The sequence below is a fragment of the Triticum dicoccoides genome, chromosome 3B, assembly GCF_002162155.2.
Source record: "Triticum dicoccoides isolate Atlit2015 ecotype Zavitan chromosome 3B, WEW_v2.0, whole genome shotgun sequence".
NCBI lineage: Eukaryota > Viridiplantae > Streptophyta > Magnoliopsida > Poales > Poaceae > Triticum > Triticum dicoccoides.
Window position 1 is genome coordinate 771,514,973 of NC_041385.1, and position 7,899 is coordinate 771,522,871.

A 7,899-nucleotide genomic window follows, 5' to 3' on the forward strand; every position below is an offset into this window, starting at 1 on the left:
AATATGGTCTTAATCCCTCACTATTTTCGCTCTGGCTAGGGCAGGTAATGGCCCATTTTGGCCTAGCTGAAGCTCCGCAAGTGGGTGAGAGGTTCCTTGTGGGGCTCATGTGTTCTTCTCCAAAACCCTAGACATGGCGGCAACATCTGGTTCGATTATGAGTTGTACGGCATGGTGACTGGGAAACAGGAAGTGAGGTAATTCGAGCGTGATGCCGAATACCTAGCTAGTGATCGCACGGGTCAACGCCAACATGCCCTTTTGCTTGGAGGATATGTTTAATACTCCCTCTGTCCCATAATATAAGATGTTTTTGCAAGCAGGGGGTGCGATGCAGCTGGCATGGTGGCTCGACCAAACGCCAAAGTTTTGTGAAGCTGGGGAGAATCTATTCCTCTTCCAGACGTTCTACTTGGGAGATTGGAAGAAGGTAGTGCATGGAGGAAATTGGATTTTCAGGGGCTATGGAGTGATCATTGAGGACTATGATGGAATGGCGGATCCCGAGTCGATTGCGCTATATGGTATGTATGCTTGGGCCTAGATTCATAAGGCAACGGAATACGTCGTTGAAAGAACATGTGGTGGCCCCATGTGTGGTTTTGGTAATTGATGACAATCTCTATGGACTAATGGCTTCCTTGAGTTATATTTGAAGGTTTTGTCCATAGGAATTTCTTGAAGTGCATGTGTTGGTTTCAAGGAGTTTATGAGTTGACCAATGTGCTATTAAGGAATTATCCAAAGATTGGCCATGTGAGTGTTGAGCTTATTGCAAGCATGTCTTGAAGAAGAAGATTGTGTGATCATTCATGTTTACCTTCAAGACATCATCCAAATGAAGAGAGTTGGAAAGATTCAAGGTTGATCAAGACTAAGTCAAGAGTGAATCAAGTTGATCAACTCATAAAGCGCAGAAGATGTACCGAGAGGGATCAAGTGATCCCATGGTATGGTAAGAATTGTCCATTACGCTTTGTGTACTAACCCATGGTATTCATGAGAGTTCTTTGTGGGGTTAGGTTGCGGTGTGCAAGTTCAAGTGGAGCATCACAAAGGTATCATGCTTGAAGCTTGTCGTCCATTGTGGAGACAATGGACTTGTGAAGATGTGCCGAAGAGTGGCTCATCCATAGTGGAGTATGGGGGAGCAATCAACTACTCTTCATCGAGCCAACGCAATCAAGAAAGGTAGTCCAACTTGAGGGAGTCAAGATCGCCATCATCTAGCTCAAGTGGACTATGTGCAAGGCAAAGGTTTGCCTTTGATAGGTTTTCTATTTTATCGGTCTCATGGTGGTAGTTGGGAGACCGGGTTATAGGATCGATTGTCGTACTATCAAGGGGGGCTCTCAATGAGTATCTTCATCGTATCGTTCATAGAGAGCTCAAACCATTGCATCCTTGCATCATCTTTATTGGTTCTTGTTTGGTTCTTCTCCTTGTGAGATGTAGAGCTTATGTTCATCTTGATGACAAGCTCGAGTTCATCGAAAACGGAGTTCACTTGCATCTTCTATGATGTTTTCCATGTTGGAGGTTTTGCCAGTTCTTATCTTTTGGAGTTTTCTCTCCTCTATATATTAGGCATACCTCCATGCATCTTCTTATTTTAACCAGTCGCTATTGGATGCTACTCGTCGTCAGCTATCCAACAAGCTTGAGTTTGCTCAATTCGGAGCTCATATGCAATTGTTGTGACTGTTTCGGTCCAACCTGTTTCTTCTGTTTTGCTTGGGATATTTTGCAGCACCCAAGCGGTAGTACCGCGTGCGGTACTTCCGTTGTGCACTACACTACACTACCGCTTGGGCAAAGTCTTTTGTGCATGTTTCTGTTGCCTATTTTCTCTAAGCAGTAGTATCGCTCAAGCGGTAGTACTGCACCTCCGAGCGGTAGTACCTCTTGTGTTTCAATGGTTGTGCTTGTTTATGTTGCCTGTTTTCCCTAAGCAGTAGTAGAGCGGTAGTACCACTCAAGCGGTAGTACCTCTCCCCAGAGTGGTACTACCTCTCTGGAAGATCGACTTTTCGTGTTTTCTGCCTCGCTGGGCTGTTTTGGCTGTGTTAAGTGGTAGTACCGCTCCTCCAAGCGGTAGTACCGCTTGTGCACGACCAGTGGGCATAACGGTTGGATTCGGGGGTGCCTATTTAAGGGAGCCTTCTTCCCCAATGGACCCTATCCCTTTAGCTCGTGTTCTTCCCCCATAGTTGACCTTCTTAGAGCTTGCTAACTCTCAATCCCTCCATGGATTCTTACTAGTTTCTTTGGGGGGGAGGAGATCTAGATCCACATTTCCACCAATCACTTTCTCCTATATGTGAGGGGAACCCCTTGGATCTAGATCTTGGAGTTTTTGGTGTTCTCCTTCTTGTTCTTCCTCTCATTTCCCTCCCTAGCATTAGTTGCTTTGGTGGAATTTGGGAGATAAGGACTTGGGCACTTTGTGTGCCCTTGCCATTGCATTTGGTGCATCGTTTTGAGTTCTCCACGGTGATACGTGGAAGTTGCAAGTTGATAAGCTTATTACTGTTGGGTGCTTGGTACCCTTGAGCTTGTTCCTCTTGGGTGCTTGGGCGCCCTAAACAGTTGGTGGTGTTCGGAGCTCAATCATTGTGGTGTAAATCTCCGGGCAAGCGTTGAAGTCTCCAATTAGGTTGTGGAGATCACCCCGAGCAATTTGACGGATTCCAGTGACCGCCCCCAAGGGTTGCCAAAGTGTACGGGTTCGGTGACCGCCCCCAAGGGTTGCCATTTGTACGGGTTCGGTGACCGCCCTCAAGGGTCCCTTAGTGGAATCACGACATCTTGCATTGTGTGAGGGCGTGAGGAGATTACGGTGGCCCTAGTGGCTTCTTGGGGAGCATTGTGCCTCCACACCTCTCCAAATGGAGATTAGCACCCGCAAGGGTGTGAACTTCAGGATACATCATCGTCTCCACGTGCCTCGGTTATCTCTTACCCAAGCCCTTTACTTATGCACTTTACTTTGTGATAGCCACAGTGTTTCATGTTATATATCTTGCTATCACATAGTTGTTTATCTTGCTTAGCATAAGTTGTTGGTGCACATAGGTGAGCCTAGTTGTTGTAGGTTTTGTGCTTGACAAATTAACTGCTAGTTTTATTCCGCATTTGTTCAAGTCAAACCGTAATTATTTTAAAAGTGCATATTCACCCCACCCCCCTCTCTAAGCGACATCCACGATCTTTCAGTCGTGTTCATCGGGAGCCAACCGGCTTGGACGGAACAGTCGAAATGAGGTCTGGCATACCGCAGAATGAAGGAAATGGGCCTTTTGTTCGACCGCGTACGGTCGAAGCGGGGTCTTGTTCATTGGGAAGGGTCTGGCGTACCACAAAACGGAGGAAACGGACTTGTGTTCGACCGCATACGGTCGAAACGGGGTCCGGTTGATTGGGAGGAGTGTGGCGTACCGCAAAAAGGAGGAAACGGACTAGTGTTGGAGTGCCTACAGTCAAGTTTTGTTGATCAAGAGGGGTGTGGCATGCAAGACGGAGGAAACAGACTTGTGTTGGAGCGCTACGGTCGAAACGGGGGTCTTGTTCATCGGGAGGGGTGTGGCGTACCGCAAAACAGGACTCCACGGGCAACTGTTCATCTCCACCGTTGACCTCCTCCAGCCTCCACCTGCGACTGTTCATCCACAGGCTCTTGTGCATCCAGCCTCCACAGCTCCTTCACCGGCTACTGTTCAACCAGCCCTCTCCACGGGGTCATGTTCAACCAGCCCTCTCCATGGGGTCCTATTCAACCCTCCCTCCACGGGCTATTGTTCATCCAGCCCTCCACCGGCTACTATGCATCCAGCCCTCCACGGGTTCGTCCTGTTCATCCAGCCCTCCACGGGGTCCTGTTCATCCACCCCCAACCGGCTCAATCAATCGGGGTCCTGTTCATCTAGCGGCAACGGCCTCTACTACCATTGGGTCCTGTTCATCCAACCCCCACCGGGAACTGTTCATCAAGAGGCAGCTTCGATCGGCTTCAGTTAGCAGCAGTAGCGAAGGAACGGGTTCAGTTAATAGCAAGGGATTGATCGGGGTTCAGTAACGTAGCTAGTGCAATCGCTCGGGTTCAATTAGAGCCCAACGCCTCGCTCGGGTTCAGTTAGAGCGCAACGCCTTGCACACACGCGCGTACGTGTACGAGAGAAACGCGCAAACCTCCGTGCATCGCTCGGTCCCGACCACCCACTGTAACCGGGAACTCCCTGATATTTTCCTCGCCCTTGCTTCTACCAAGATTTTTTCCATCATGGACGGCCCAAAGAATGTCATGCAGCTGTGTCTTCGGCCTGTCCAAGACGAAAAGCCCATTTTCTGTCATGATTTTTTTCATAGAAGTAGGAGCCCACCACATCTATGATGATACCGGGTTTTGTCACAATTATCGTCATAGAAGTGTCATAAGCATGACAGGAAAAAAATTCGTTTAGCCCAAAATATCACGGATGTGTCTTTTCTTTGTAGTGCACCTTTATGCAAAACTAGTTGCATGTCTGTCGGTGGAACCGGTCTCATGAACATGGTCATGTAAGGTTGGTCCGGGACGCTTCATCCAACAATACCGCCGAATCAAAATAAAACATTGGTGGTAAGCAGTATGACGATCACCGCCCACAACTCTTTGCGTTCTCCTTGTGCATATCATCTACGCATAGACCTGGCTCAGAAGCTGCTACCTCTTGAGCATGCGTTGGTTTTTCCCTTGAAGAGGAAAGGGTGATGCAGCAAAGTAGCGTAAGTATTTCCCTCAGTTTTGAGAACCAAGGTATCAATCCAATACGAGGCTCCTCAAAAGCACGCACCTACACAAACAAACAAGAACCTCGCAACCAACACGATAAAGGGGTTGTCAATCCCTTCACAGAAACTTGCAAAAGTGAGATCTGATAAAGATAATATGATAAGATAAATATTTTTGGTATTTTTATGATATAGATTGGAAAGTAAAAGATGCAAATAAACGTAGATGGAAAACTTATATGATAAAAGATAGACCCAGGGGCCATAGGTTTCACTAGTGGCTTCTCTCAAGATAGCATAAGTATTATGGTGGGTGAACAAATTACTGTCGGCCAATTGATAGAAAAGTGCATAATTATGGGAATATCTAGGCATGACCATGTATATAGGCATCACGTCCACAACAAGTAGATCGAAACGATTCTGCATCTACTACTATTACTCCACACATCGACCGACTCCTGCCTGCATCTAGAGTATTAAGTTCATAAGAACAGAGTAACGCATTAAGCAAGATGACATGATGTAGAGGGATAAACTCATGCAATATGATATAAACTCCATATTTTTATCCTCGATGGCAACAATACAATACGTGCCTTACTGCCCCTGCTGTCACTCGAAAAGGACACTGCAAGATTGAACCCAAAGCTAAGCACTTCTCCCATGGCAAGAAAGATCAATCTAGTAGGCCAAACCAAACTGATAATTCGAAGAGACTTGCAAAGATAACCAATCATACATAAAAGAATTCAGAGGAGATTCAAATATTTCTCATAGATAAACTTGATCATAAACCCACAATTCATCGAATCTCGACAAACACACCGCAAAAAGAGTTACATCGAATAGATCTCCAAGAAGAGGAAGGAGAACTTTGTATTGAGAATCAAAGAGAGAGACGAAGCCATCTAGCTAATAACTATGGACCCGAAGGTCTGTGGTAAACTACTCACAACTCATCGGAGAGGCCTTGGAGATGATGTAGAGGCCCTCCATGGTGGATTCCCCCTCCGGCAGAACACTGGCGAAGGCTCCAAGATGGGATCTCGCAGATACAGAAGGTTGTGGCGGTGGAATTATGTTTTTGTGGTGCTCCTGGATGGTTTTGGGGTACATAGATATATATAGGAGGAAGAAGTAGGTCGGTGGATGCTCGAGGGGCCCACGAGGGTGGGGGGCGTGCCCACCCTTACAAGGCGCGCCGGGCACCCTCGTGACCGCCTAGCTCGTTGCTTGACGTCCACTCAAGTTCCCTGGTTTGCATTTGTTCCAGAAAGATCGCTCCCGAAGGTTTCATCCCGTTTGGACTCCATTTGATATTCCTTTTCTTCGAAACACTGAATGTGATAGTCCCAAAAGTGATATAAAAGTGTAAAGTAAAGCCCATAAACATCCAAAACAGGTAATATAATAGCATGGAACAATCAAAAATTATAGATACATTGGAGACATATCAAGCATCCCCAAGCTTAATTCCTGCTCGTCCTCGAGTAGGTAAATGATAAAAACAGAATTTTTGATGTGGAATGCTACCTAGCATAATTCTCAATGTAATTTTATTTATTGTGGCATGAATGTTCAGATCCAAATGATTCAAAATAAAAGTTCATATTGAGATGATAAACAATAATACTTCAAGCATACTAACAAAGTAATCATGTCTTCTCAAAATATCATGGCTAAAGAAAGTTATCCCTACAATATCATATAGTCTGGCTATGCTCTATCTTCATAACACAAAGTATTTAATCATGCACAACCCCGATGACAAGCCAAGTAATTGTTTCATACTTCAGTATTCTCAAACTTTTTCAACTTTCACGCAATACATGAGCGTGAGCCATGGACATAGCACTATATGTGGAACAGAATGGTGGTTGTGGAGAAGCCAAAAAAGAGGAAGATAGTCTCACATCAACTAGGCGTATCAACGGGCTATGGAGATGCCCATTAATAGGTATCAATGTGAGTGAGTAGGGATTGCCATGCAACGGATGCACTAGAGCTATAAATGTATGAAAGCTCAACAAAAGAAACTAAGTGGGTGTGCATCCAACTTGCTTGCTCACGAAGACCTAGGGCATTTTGAGGAAGCCCGTCATTGGAATATACAAGCCAAGTTCTATAATGAAAAATTCCCACTAGTATATGAAAGTGACAACATTGGAGACTCTCTATGATGAAGATCATGGTGCTATTTTGAAGCACAAGTGTGGTAAAAAGGATAGTAGCATTGTCCCTTCTCTCTTTTTCTCTCATTTTTTTATTTAGCCTTTCTTTTTTTTTATGGCCCTTCTCTCTTTTTTTTGTAAAGTCCGAAGTCTCATCCCGACTTGTGGGGGAATCATAGTCTCCATCATTCTTTCCTCACTTGGGACAATGTTCTAATAATGAAGATCATCACACTTTTATTTACTTACAACTCAAGATTACAACTCGATACTTAGAACAAAATATGACTCTATATGAATGCCTCCAGCGGTGTGCCGGGATATGCAATGAACCAAGAGTGACATGTATGAAAATCATGAGGATGACCTTGCCACAAATACAATGTCAACTACATGATTATGCAAGAGCAACATGACAATGATGATGCGTGTCATGATAAATGGAACGGTGGAAAGTTGCATGGCAATATATCTCGGAATGGCTATGGAAATGCCATAATAGGTAGGTATGGTGACTGTTTTGTGGGAGGTATATGGTAGGTGTACGGTACCGGCAAAAGTGGTGCAGCATAAGAGAGGCTAACAATGGTGGAAGGGAGAGAGTGCGTATAATCCATGGACTCAACATTAGTCATAAAGAACTCATATACTTATTGCAAAATCTACAAGTAATCAAAAACCAAGCATTATGCGCATGCTCCTAGGGGGGAGGTTGGTAGGAGTTAACCATCGCGCGCCCCTGACCGCCACTCATAAGGAAGACAATCAATAAATAAATCATGCTCCAACTTCATCACAAAGCGGTTCACCATACGTGCATGCTACGGGAATCAAAAACTTCAACACAAGTATTTCTTAAATTCATAATTACCCAACTAGCATGACTCTAATATCATCATCCTCATATCTCAAAACAATTATCAAGCATCAAATTGATCATAGCATCCAATTCACT